This window comes from Ceratotherium simum, chromosome 33, assembly GCF_057802395.1.
Source record: "Ceratotherium simum simum isolate JZ-2026a chromosome 33, ASM5780239v1, whole genome shotgun sequence".
In the NCBI taxonomy this organism is placed as follows: Eukaryota; Metazoa; Chordata; class Mammalia; order Perissodactyla; family Rhinocerotidae; genus Ceratotherium; species Ceratotherium simum.
In genome coordinates this window covers 3,161,995-3,176,088 of record NC_141932.1, presented here as the reverse complement: position 1 = coordinate 3,176,088, position 14,094 = coordinate 3,161,995, and positions in this window count along the sequence as shown.

Here is a 14,094-nt window from a genome sequence, read left to right as displayed (position 1 = left end):
CCCTCCTCCCCCTAACGCTACACACTCAAAGATAGCCAACTTGCACACTTTTACTTTTTTTCCTTAATTTTCATCGCAAAACTAATTCGCGTACATTGTTCATTTTTTGAAAGTCAAATAACATTGATTTCTGCACGTGTGAAATAAACAGGGAGAAAAGGGAAAATCCTTTATTGTGTCAGAATGCAACCAATATTTTAAAGAACATTTTCAATATTTTCCTGGAGACCACCCCCGTCAGAGTCTCTACGGCAGGAGTGGGGCTGGTTAACAACGCCAGACCCAGGGAAGCAGGAGCCTCCCACCCCTCCCCTCGAAGGCTCTCTTCCCCTTTGCCTCATTTCGTGATTTTTGTCACAGTCATCCGTGTCTGAACGTTTCTGGTTTATTCCTCTGAATTTGTTCACGGGTTTCCTGTTGGTCTCCGGCTGACATCATCAGCCCCTGGGCGCCGAGATCCTGGCCTGTCTGGTTCCCCCTGCGTTTCCAGGGCCTGAGCAATGCCGGGTCATTCCTGATGCTCCACATACGTGTTTTGAATGAATACAGGATGTGTCAAGGGTTATTTCAAATATGCATGTGTCCTTTGGCTCAACAATATTGCTTCTAGAATATATCCTGCAGGCATGCCTGAATATCTGCCAAATACAATATGGACACAGTTATTTTCTTTTCTGGAACCAGGGAGAAAGAATGGAAACCACTTCATTGCCCATGAGAGGAGAACTGCGTTAAGTCAATCTTGGTGTCTTCACACTATGGAAAATTCTGCTACAATCAAAGGAACATGAAGAAGCTCTCAACATACTGGCAGGGAACAAAGCCCAAGATGTATTGCCACATGAAGGACACGTGCCAAATCATGTATACTATCATTTTGTATAATGTGCAGATATAAGTATGCAGAGCAACACAGAATATGAGAATATAATTATGCATAGTAACATGTGCATAATAATTCTGCATAAATGTGTATGTAAACCCCAGCTCTGGGGTGATCCAGGATGAGCCGGTGTTCTGGGAATTGCCCCTGGAGAGGGGAGACGTGAAAGAATAATCAGTCGAAGTGGAAGGGAGATTTCTTTTTGTTCTGTCTGTTTAGCACTTTTGTGCTTTCTTCAGAATAGGTCACTCAATAAGCAAGCATAACTAAAGACAATAACGATTTATATGATATTAAATGAGTTCTATTTTATAAGATGGGCTGGAGGTTAACATTTATATGATGTGTGCATTAAGATTTTCCAAACTATTATAACAGGATCAGGAAAGAAAAAAAAAATTAACGAACATAGTAAAATTATTTGAAGTTTTAAGTCATTGGAAAAAATGTAAAAACAAATTTAGAAAGTGATCATCAATAGACAATTGGAAAATGAAATTTTAAAAATGCCAATTGCATTACTCTCCAAATATATGCAAAACCTAGTGTAAATATAACAAAAGATATAAAAGACCTCTGCTCTAAAAGACCTCAAAACGCTGCTGAGAGAACTTAAATAAACAGAGAAACATCTGCTGTTCATAGATCATGAGACTTGGTAATGGTAGAGTGCTGTTCTCTCTCTCTCTCTTTTTTTTTTTTTTGTGAGGAAGATCAGCCCTGAGCTAACATCTATCGCCAATCCTCCTCCTTTTTCTTCCCCTTTTTCTCCCCAAAGCCCCAGTAGATAGTTGTATGTCGTAGTTGCACATCCCTCTAGTTGCTGTATGTGGGACGCGGCCTCAGCATGGCTGGACAAGCAGTGCGTCAGTGCACGCCCGGGATCCAAACCGGGGCTGCCAATAGCGGAGTGCGCACACTCAACCGCTAAGCCACGGGGCCAGCCCCTAGTGCTGTTCTCTTGAAGCTGGTCTTACGATCCCAGCACCATTTTTTGTAGCAATTGATGCTTTGATTCTAAAGTTTATATGGGATTACAGGAAATCTAGAATTGGCAGAAAAAAATTAAAAAAGAACAAATTTACACTGTCTACTTTCTAGACTTACGATAAAGCTACAATAATGGAAACAGTGTGGGGTCGGCATATGGAGAAACACATAGACCAGTGGAGCAGAATGGAACACAGTCCAGAAATTCATCCACGTGTATGTGGTCAACTGATTTTCGACAAAGGCACTGAGACAAATCAACAGGGGATGGAAAGTCTTTCTGATGAATGGCGCTGGAACATACACATAACTTAATTCAAGATGGATATTAGACCTAAACATAAAAGCCTTCTAGAAGAAATCTTAGAAGAATATCTTCATAACATTAGAATAGGCAAAAATTTCTTAGACAGGAGACAAAAAGCTAACCATAAGAAGTCAATAAATTGGACTACATCAAAGTAAACATCTCTATTCATCAAAACATGCCCTTAAGAAAATGAATATTAAGCCATGTATGTCTGCAAATGTCTTTTTTTTAATTTTATTTATTTATTTTTTCCCCCAAAGCCCCAGTAGATAGTTGTATGTCATAGCTGCACATCCTTCTAGTTGCTGTATGTGGGACGTGGCCTGAGCATGGCCGGAGAAGCGGTCCACGCCCGGGATCGAACCCGGGGCGCCAGCAGTGGAGCGCGCACACTTAACCACTAAGCCACAGGGTCGGCCCTGCAAATGTCTTATAACCAGACTATGAACTCCCACCACTCAATAATAAAAAGACAATGTGATTAAAAAACAGACAAGAAGCACAAATTGACACTTTAAAAAAGAAGACATGAATGGACAATAAGACTTACATGAGATGCAAATTAAACCCAACATAAGATATTGTTTCACAATCACTAGAATGGTTAAAATAAAAATGACTGCAAACACCAAATGGTGAGAGGATGTGGAGCAATGGGAACTCTCACATCTCACGGATGAGAGTGTAAAATGATGTAAACATTTTGGAAAAAATTCTGACAATTTCTCAGAACATTAGCTATACACACAACCTTTGACCCAGTCATTTCTCTCCTGGGTATTTCCCTCAAAGAAATGGAAACCTGTGACCATAAAAGAGTGACACAAAAACATTTATTGCAGCCTTATTCCTAATAGCCCCAAACTGGAAACAATGCAAATGTCAATCAACAAGAGAAGAGATGAACAAATTTTGAGATATCCATATAATGGAATACTACTCAGCAATAAAAAAGCAACAGATTACTGATAAGTTTCATAGAGGTCTCAGCTCCAATGTCATTGCCTCAAAAAGTCATTCCCAGCCCACCCTGCCTGGAAGATTCCCTCCACCTGGTCTTTCTCATCAGATTACCTTATTTTACTTCCTCCATAGCACTTACTATTTTTGGAAAGTGTCATTTTTATTTTTGCATTCATAGTTACTTATTCTCTCTCTCTCTCTCACACACACACACACACACGCTGGAATTTAATCTGAATTGGGTGAGGTGTCTCTTGATCTTGTGAGTGGCATAAAGTTGGTGCTCAGCTAAAAACCAAACAAACAAAAAAGTCACCTTCTTGAGAGGTCAGTGTGTGTGGTTTTGTGATTAATAAATCACAGGGAATGCACAAAACTTTAATCCCAGTGTCTCCAACAATGCCTGATACATATTAGGGCTTCTCTAAATATTTTTTTTGGATGAATGAATAAATAAGTGTTGAGAAGATATAATATCAGTATTACACTAATAGAAGCTGCTCAACTAAAAATTGGTTTTTTCAGGAGTCTGAAAATGTCCACACAGCCGTTTCTTTGCTCTTTTGTGAATACTCTGTTCAGAGTCTTGTCTTAACAATAATAACTACGTGCTCTGCTGGGGGCATCTCAGGCTCCCCAGCTGGCAGGAGGCGAGTCCCTCCTCCCTGTGGGGGAGGCCGTCCCCACAGGAAGGGTAGCAGGAACGGGAAGGAGAAGGGCCAGGACAAGACAGAGAGAGCCCTTTGACTGGAACTTTTGGGCCCTGCTAGCTGGTTTTCCTTTTCAAATATCGAGATAAAATCACCTTTTAAAATAACATTGTTGGGGCCAGCCCGGTGGCATAGTGGTTAAGTTCACGTGCTCTGCTTCAGCTGCCTGAGGATCACTGGTTCGGATCCCGGGCGCAGACCTACACACAGCTCATCAAGCCATGCTGAGGCAGCGTCCCACATAGAGGAAGTAGAAGGACCTACAACTAGGATATACAACTATGTACTGGGAGTTTGGGGAGAAAAAAGAAAAGAGGAAGATTGGCAACAGATGTTAGCTCAGGACCAATTTTCCTCAAAAAACAAACAAAAATAACAACAACAACAACAAAATAACATTGTTCACCAGGATAAAATAGTTACAAGGGTTGATATTCGTAGTACAAAGAATTCTTAAAGATTTCAGGACAGAAGACCAAGAACAACGGGAAAAAGAAGTGAACAGACAATTCACCAGAAAAATCATAAAATTAAATTAAAATTCTAAAATAAAAATGAATGAAATATAAAAATAAATGTAAAATATTCAAACCCACTCATAATAAGAGAAATGCAAATTAAAATGATACTGAGATACCCGTTCTCACCTACCAGACTGAAAAAAACCTTGAAACATGTATACACATGGACAACATGCTGTGTCCGGGAGGCCGTGGGGACACAGGTGCCCTCGCCCACTGCTGGTGGGACTGCAGAGTGTACAGTCCTTTGGGGCAAACCTACAGGTGCACTTGTCTCTCAACCCAACCACTTCTAGGAAGCTACCCTGAAGATACGGCTCCGACAACAGGAAAACATATTTGCACGAAGTAGCTCATTGCAGGACTGCTTGCAATTGTAAAGGATTGGAAACAACTGAAATGCCCATCACGGGGCATCTACGGAGAGGAGAAGTAACTTCTAAAGTTATTTGAAAGCAACCCAAGTTCCATGGAAAAAGTGAAAATTGTCCTTTATAGCCCATGGAAAATTATCCTATAGCTCTTGGCTCAGAGGGTGACCTACACACACCCTCCTTGGGGTGACAAGTCCCGCCATTCATCCAATCATTTGTGAGATATTGATTTGCCTCCAACTGTATGCCAGGCACCATTCAGTGTCCACACCCAAGGGGACAAAATGAGCCAATGGATTTTCGATTGTTCTACTTTTTAAAAAATATCTTAATTTTTGGAATAGCTAATACATTCACATAATAGTAAATTCGAATGATGTAAAAGAATAATAATTGCAAAGTTTCCTTCCATCCTCCATCCCCCAACTACCGAGCTTCCTTCTTTTGAGGCAACCAGAGTTATCAGATTTTGGGTGTATCCTCACAGGGATTTTAGGTATGCAAAACAAGTACGTTTTATATTGTTTTCCTTATTAACAAAACATGACATTCTGTTTGTCAAGTTTTGTGTTTTACTTTTTCTTTTCACACAATGATGTATCTTAGTGATCAGTCTACAGCACTGCAAAGATTTGCTTCATCCTTTTCATGGCTGTATAGTATTCCACTGCTTGATGCACAACAATTTATTTAACCCACCACCTGTGGGTGGATATTTAGGGTGTCCAATCTCTTGTTGTTACAAATTCTGCTGATATGAATAAGCTTGTTGGTGAAAGTTTAGGTCTGGGCATAGCTGTGCAGAGAGCTGCTAGCCTAAGGCTTCCCAGGTATCCTTGCACCTGGAGAGCACAGGCACCCCACTCTCTGTGCAACTGAAAACACCTGCCTGGGTCACCTCAGCACTCCCCGAATGTGTCTGGATCAGTACTTTCTGCTTACAGTCAGCCTCTAAACTCTGAGTGTGTTTGAAGCTCTTTGCCTCCCTTTCAAGATAATATGATCAGCTCAAGGCTACATTTAAGATCCAGAATTTGGCCTATAACACTCTGATTCTGAACTGTTTTTAAAAATAAATGAAAGCTTATTCAGTATGTTGATAAGAAAATATAATATCTGAGGAAGCAGATGTTTAAAACTTTGCTCTTCCCGTCACCCTGAGCCCTGGGTTAGGGAGCTGGCGGCACTTTCCTCTCGGTGATTGCTGCTTTACTGTGTCTTCCCGGTGTAAGAGGCTGACATTTAAGTGGTAAATGTCACGTCTCAAAACCCACACAAAAGGACATTTCTACAGAAGTGCTTAGAGCCGTTCTCACTTCCAGATTTCTAACCTGAGCCGATCTCAGCCCGTTTGCATTAGTCACATAATTTGGAAAATGACTCATGGTTCCTGAGTCGTGATTCTCGGCGGGGCACAATCTCTAAAGACGCCCCCGAACAGAAGCCCCCCATCTTTTAAACAAGGCAGATATTCACCTTTTTTTTTTTCTTTCGGATGTCACAAGATTGTCTTTTCTGACAGCAAGGGATCACCCATAAGCTTTTAAAAATTTCCATAACATTTTTCATGGTGAGATAGAAAATACAGAAAAAAGGTGCATGGAGCTCATTTGTACAGGTTAATACAACACTATAACTATCTCCCAGGTTAATAAAGGAGGGCTGGCCTCCCAGGACGCCCCCCTCCCCTCCCCCGGAGATAACCACATCCTGACTTTATAACAATAATTTCTTTATAGTTTCACTGCCTGGGTAAGCATTGTTTATTTCTGTTTGTAAAACCGTGATCTTTTATTTGTTAAAAGCTTGGTAATCCATTTTCTTTTTGTCACTCCTCTGCCTCTTCCCCTTCCCACATTTAAGGCAAGTGAAATTTTTTCTTTTTCATCTACTGTGGGGATTCAAGTTTCTCTTTCTTTCTAAAAAAATTTAATTGTGGGAAATTAACACAACATAAAATTTACTGTCTTTACCATTTTAAGTTACAAATTCAGTGGTAAAAAGTGCATTCATAATGTGCAACCATGACCACCGTCCATCTCCAGAACTCTCCATCTTACAAAACTGAAACTTTGTCCCCACTAAGCATCAACTCCCCGTCCCCCTCCCCCAGGCCCTAGCACCTACCCTTCTACTTTCTGTCTCTGTGAACTTGGCTACTCTAAGGACCTCATGCAAGAGGAATCACACAGTATTGGTCCTTTTGTGACTGGCTTATTTCACTTATTTCCTCGAGGTTCATCCACGCTGTAGCACGTGTCAGAATTTCCCTCCTTTTGAAGCTGAATAATATTCCATTGTATGGATAGACCACCTTGTGTTTATCCATCCATCTATCGATGGACACTGAGTTGCTTCCACCTTTTGGCTCTCCTGAATAAGAGGTCACACAATTTCCTTCCTGGGACACACAAGAGTGAGCAGCCCATGTGAAGATGTTGATCAATATTTGTATAATGAGTGAGGAGGTGAAGGGGTGCATTAGTGAACAGTGAGAAGAGACGCCTGTCATGCCTCAGACACTCACTCATACAGCCGCTAGAAACCTGTGATTTCTGAGCCTGCAGTGGCCCAACACACCCAGTTTGGCCCTTCCATAAAGCTGTTGTCCAAAGACACGATTTAACACATATGAAACACAGGCCTGAGCCATTGATTGAAGTCTCAGGTCTGTCCCTCTCCTTTGTACCCTCACTCAGACCAATTTTGGGGTCCACCATTCCAGCGCCCTGATTCTCCCCAGAGCTCTCACAGCTGAGGGTGATGGAGGCAGGCTCACGGTGTTGCCATGGAAACCAGCGCTACAGTGAGCTGAAGGATGATCTCCAAACTTAAGCGTAAAAGCCAAGTCTTAACCAGTATATATGAAAATGCTATTATTTATTGTAAAAAAAAAAAAAAAAAAAAAGAATTGTCGTTGGAAATACACACACAACCAAATTCAAAGAATAGTTCTGGAAGGTCGTACAGGAAAACTGTTAGTGGGGAGGAGTGAGAAGGCAGAGGGAGAGTGGACCGGCAAGTGAGCAGTAGATTTGCTTCTCCTTCACCCCTTCTCTCTGGTTAACATGCAAATGTATTACCTTTCCTAAAAGTTAAAAAAGACACAAGCAAACGTATCCAGGAAATTTTAGTTACTAATATAAAATTCAGTTAGAGTCCAGTCTTTCAGCTTACACCAAAATTATTTCCAGATGAATTAAAGGCAGATACTAGGATTATTAAAATAACCAACCAAACAACAACAACAACGAAAAACACCAAAGTTTTAACTCTTGGGAAAAATAAACCAAGGAGCAAATTAAAGTAGTGAACATGCTCGAAATATCCATTGTAACCCATATAAGAAACAATGAATTGCCTTAATATATAAAGAACTCTAAGAAATCAATAAAGTAAATATCTCAAGAGAAAACAATCAATTAACAAGTGAATCATGAGAGAGGAGAAATGTAAAAGCACTGGAAACTCCAGTGAGCAATGGGCATAGTAAGAAGAATGGAAATATCACGCATTGTAGGGTGCTATTTCTGTGAATGTCAGTGTCCCCACAAAGTTCACATGTGGAAGCTCTAAACCCCAAAGTGATAGTATTTGGAGATAAGGCCTTTGGGAGGTAAGTAGGTTTAGATGAGATCATGAGGGTGAGGCCCCCATGACGGGATTAGTGCCCTTATAAGAGGAGACAACAGAAAGCTTCTCTCTCTCTCTCCCCAACATATGAGGATATAGCAAGAAGATAGCCATCTGCAAATCAAGAATAGTCTTCACCAGACTCTGAATTTGCCGGCATCTTGATCTTGGACTTCCAGCCTCCAGAACTGTGAGAAGTAAATGTCTGTTGTTTAAGCCGCCCGGTCTGTGGTGTTCGGTTGTAGCAGCCCCAGCAGCCTAAGATAGGGAGGGCCAGAGAAAACTGGGTGCTCACATATTTCCATGGAGGGTCCATTGGGGCAGCCTCACTGGATGGTGATTTCATGATAAATATGGATCAAATTCATCCAACAAGAAAATAATTGCATACAGTTTGACTCAGTACTTTTTCCTCAGGAAATAACCAGCGCACATAGACATGTGTGCAAAGACATTCATTGTGTTGCTACTAAAATAGAAAGAACTCTGTGGTGGGCAGGCTAACAGCCCCCAAAGATGTCCAAGTGCTCATCTCTGACATCTGTGAGTGTGATACCTTATGTGGTAAAAGGCACTTTGCAGGTGTGATTAAGTTAAGGATTTTGAGCTGGGGCGATCATTCTGGATTTCCTGGGCAGGGCCCAGGGGAATCACAGGGGTCCTCACAAGTGACAGAGGGAGGCAAGGGCATCAGAGTCAGGGAAGATGTGATGACGGAAGCAGAGGTTGAAGTGACTGGGGCCACGAGCCAAGGGACTCGGGCACCTCCAGAAGCTGGAAAAGATAAGGGAATGGATTCTCCCCCGGAGCATCCAGAAGGAACCAGCTCTGCTGACACATTGATTTTAGTCAAGTGAGACCCGTTTTGGACTTCCGACTTCTACGACTGTAAGATAATAAATTTGTGTTGTTCTAAGCCACCGACTTTGTAGTCATTGTTTACAGCAGCCATAGGACACTCAGATAAGACCAAACAGCCCTGAATGGAGAAAAGGTTCAGTAGAAACAATGGTGAGGTTTTAAATTCAGGGATGTTTTAAATGCATATTTATTAATATGGCAACCTGTAGGTAACAGGCCAACATATACACTATAACTATGAGAACTATTGTTGAAATAAGTAGCGAACTAAGCCATATATGCAGGTCTAGTAATTGCGAACATGTTTTTTTAAGCCTTATTAAGTGTGTGTGTGGGGGGGGGCCTCATCAGTTGCCACGGAAACTGCAACTAGAAGGGGAAGGGAGGGGGCAGAGGAAGGGGATAAAAGAGCCCCAGAGACCGGAATGTTCCAGGCTTTACAGTGAAGAGGTTTACAATCGGACCCCAGCTGTAGAGTAGCTGCAGATGTATTTGCAAAGCAAATAATGAAATGTGGGGTCAGCAGTGGCAGCATGGCCTCTGGGGACCTTTAATGCAGCATCTCAAACGGGGGGAATAATCTTTTCTAGCTCATTGTGTTGTTGCAAGAATCGGATGATGTTGGTAAAGCTTATGGCCCGTTTCTGGGGTTTCCATGGTGACGGGCAGGACACAGCAGGAGAATTACACGTGGAGAGTGTGGGGGCGCTGGGTGGAGAGCAGGTTCCTGGGGCTGCTGCAGGCCAGTGGAGATAATCTCCTGGTTAGAAAACTGCCCTTCCTCCCCTACTGTGACAGGACTCTCCGTGAGCCTACTGTCTGTCTGTCGGTCTAACTATCTGAAAAAATATATATGAATTTTTTCGCTATTTATTATTAACTGAATTATCTTTTTTTTTTATTTCGTTCCTGTTAACCGTCGTTCTCCATCCACACCAGTGTGTTCCCTAAAAGCAGAGATCTTTCCATCTTTAATTCACGGAATTAAACTCCTTTAATTCATGGAAAATCACTGTTGTGGGTTGACTTGTGTCTCCGAAAAATTCATCCACTGAAGTCCTAACCCCTAGTATCTCAGAAGGTGACTGTATTTGGAGAGGGGACCTTTAAAGAGGGAGTTAAGATAAAATGAGATCTTTGGGATGGGCCCTAACCCGATAGGACTGGTGTCCTCATAAGAAGAGGAGATTAGGACACAGACACACACAGAGGGATGACCCTGGCCATCCACAAGCCAAGGGCAGAGGCCTCCTAAGAAACCAACGCTGCTGACACCTTCATTTCAAGCCTCCAGAATTGGGAGGAAAGAAATTTCTGTTGTTTAAGCCCCCAGTCTGTGGTCCTTTGTCATGGCAGTTCTAGCAACTTCATACAATCACCCATTTTAAAAAAAGTTGCATGTAAAAAGCAAGAAACAGTCTGGAAACATGTGCATGCAATTGATTAGAAAACAAATAATTACTTAACATATTAGAAACTCTAAAAGTAAAGAAAACATATCTCAAATGAAATATGGAGACCAACAGATAAAGCCTGACGGAAATGCAAACCTATAAAATGCATTCGTCATTCTCGTATTTAGTGATAGTCACGCAGAACACCCTCCTCATTCAGTCGTCCCCTGATAGTGGACAAAGAAAGGGCAGAAGGAAATATCTGGCGTTGGTGTGGGTGGGTGAAATGAGGCACCATGATTTCTTCCCCAAAAGACCACAGCGCTGTCCTCACCGGGCTTCCCACTTCCCCCACAGCTCCTGGGCAGCCACGCTCCCCACAGGAGCCAGAGGGGCAGAGCTAAGTCATTGGTCAGAGGACGCGGCCTCCCCCTGCCGCCAGGACTTACAACAAAATCCAAAAACCTCACTGTGACAATGCCTAGGAGAAGGAACTTGAAAACATCTAGAAAACTCACAGGCACATTTTCCCTCTGGCCCAGAGGCGATTGATCAATACTTAGCCCAAAACTGCAAACGCAGACAACCTTGAATCGGCAAGGACATCCTAAGAGGTCATCCAACAGCCAGAGCAAGCCTCGGGGAAGTAACATCTGTGCGATGAGATTGTCCCCTGCCTTATTGCTATTATTTTGGTAGCAGAAACACAATGGAAGCTCATCCGGAAACTGGTCCATGAAACTATGGAGAAGCCACCAGCGGAATGTCCTGTGGCATCAATAAGAATGTAAAACGTCTTTGTGTTTTAACATGAGATCATCACCAAGATATGGGATTAGGTGATAAAAGCAAAGTAGCAAACAACGCAGTGTGGCTGCTCCGTGTCTGTAAGAGAAGGGAGTGAAGATGAGACTATCTCCCAGCGCTGATAGATGCATCCAACAGGAGACGTCGGAGTGGGCAGCAGGGCTGGTCTTGAGAACAGTGGGCAAACGTTGTCTCTAAAGTGCAACTACTCAGCTCTGCCGTTGGGAGGGGCGAGAGCAGCCAAAACAATTCGGAAGGAATGGGCATGGCTGTGGTCCAACAAATCTTTATTTACAAACATAGCCAGAGCCAGACATGGCCAGAGGGCAGGGCAATTTTCTGATCCCTGGTCCAGAGCATGAAAACTGGGAGATGAGGGTCAAGACTGAGAAAGAAACTTTTCACCCCTGTTCCCTTCCGTATAATTCACTGAATCCTCAAACAGCGCCCATGCCAGAGGAATGGTTTTCAACCTCAATACACGGATTTGGAAACTGCTGTGAAGAAAATTGTGCAAGAAGCCAGCTGGGAAGTGGAAGACCCTGTCGGGGGAAGAGGGAGAATCTCCCTCTGCCCTTTTCCTTAAGGTTCTCATGGCTGGCCAAATAATTAACAAGACAGGTTAGCAGGAGAAAATAATACCAAGTTTAATAACATGTATACATGGGAGAAGCTCAGAAATGAGCAACTCGTCCCTCTGTCTAAGCTGCTTGCTTAAGTATTGCAGCTAAAGGCGAAGGAACGTGTTGGGGGTGGGTAGTGGCCTGGGACTGCAGAGGGCAGAAGGACAATTCTTTTCAGGGTCATCTATTGATAATTTGGTCAGGGAGTTTTTTTTGATAAAAGGGGCTTGGTGCCCCTCCCATTGTAACATCTATTTTACATTATCTTTATAGCCATCATGATAGAAGATCTGTTCCAGGAATGAGCCACCATGTCAGATTCTTTAGGCAGTTAGTGGGGGGGGGGGGGTCAAATGTCCTTACTGTCTTCAGCTCGAAATAATCCGCACACCAGAGTGGTGCTTCCTGGGGCAGCTTGCCCTGAGCACCATCAGTTCCCTCCTCTGAAACTTCCCTAGAAGTTTCACATATTAAAAGCTGAGCTGGTGACTGTGGAGAGAGAAATCGTGTTAGTATCCGAGTGATAAGAAGTCTGCAAAGAGAGAAAAGAACGTAGATTAGAATGAGGATGAACAGGCAGAAAAGAACAAATCGGAGCACATTTCCCCACACTCCATTAAATCAGTCCCCCAATCCTGGAAATAAGTCAGTCCAATAAAATGTGTTAGCTTCGTTTATCTGATGAAAAATGTCAATCTTCTCTTTTAATAGATTTAAGTTAGATATTACTTGACCTGTTTGATTCACATAAAAGCAACATTTTTCTCCAATGATTGCACATGCTCCTCCTTGCTGGGCAGTGAGCACATCCAGAGCACGTCGATTTTGGAGCACCACAGATGCTAGGCTGTTAATCTCTGACTGGAGTATGTTCAAGGTTTGCATGGTGGTGTTGAACTCTTGCTCCATTACCATAGAGAGATTTAAGATTGCCTTTTCCAACTCATAATCTCCAAAGCTGAGGAATAGGACTCTCAAGGCTGAAAAGAACTTGGAGTTGTGATATACAAATGGATTTTCCACGATTTCTCGAGTGGCACGTTTATGTGGCACAATCTTATGAACAAACGAACCCAAGTTTGTAATTTGGCTAGCATTTAAGGTGGAGTGTTTGGTGACAGAAGGAGCCAGGTATCCAAGTCTACATCGTCCTGACCAATTAGGTGGGAATCCTTTATACGCTTTGTTGCCGCATAAAATGAAAAGACCAGTATAGGTTAAAGACAAGGTTAGAATTGAGTCTGTAGTTCCCAGGATCTGGACTATTTCATGATCTGTGCCACTTGCACTGTTACTACCTAAACATCTCCATTTCCCGTGAGCTCCTGTCAGTCTGCGAGAACAGAACAGATTGCAGAATAGCTGGTACAGGGGCCTGCAGTCTGATTTTGGCAGCTATAAAGCCTGGTCATGTCACCTGACCAGGTGAGTCCAGATTTTTGATCCTCCCATATATAGTCTGTGGCATTGGGCAGCCTAACCATGCGGATAGCTGCGATACCCCAAGTTGCACACGGGTGGCTCGTAGGCCATCCAGAGCACTTGGTGATTTGGCAAATGTTTGTGCCAGAGGGAGTAGTGATAGAGTCACTTACAATTCCCTTGAGAGTTCTGAAGATGCCACCTGCGGAATCAAACCACAGAGTTTGACTGTAATATTGTCTCGGTATGTCACCCAGGAAAGGTCCAGCGCCATGTTTACTTTCAATGCAGAGGGAAAAACTTTCACCTATTGCTTGTACTTGGGCAACGGACAGTCCTTGACCTTCTAAGTAGTCTTTCTGGGGCCCAAGTGACTCACCAGGAGACGAAGCAGAGTGAAGTTTCCCTTGTTGCGGATACCATACTCTGTTATTCATCCATTTTCCGTACTTAGTCCACCAGGTGTTCATATCAGCAGGAACAAAGACTAGTTCAGGTTCTTTTGCACTATCTAGCTGTTGACATAACCAACAGTCAGATTGATTAGTTAGCGTGGCTAGGGCTTGGTAAACTGGCATAAGGGGGTGTTTGGTCTGTGCCCGA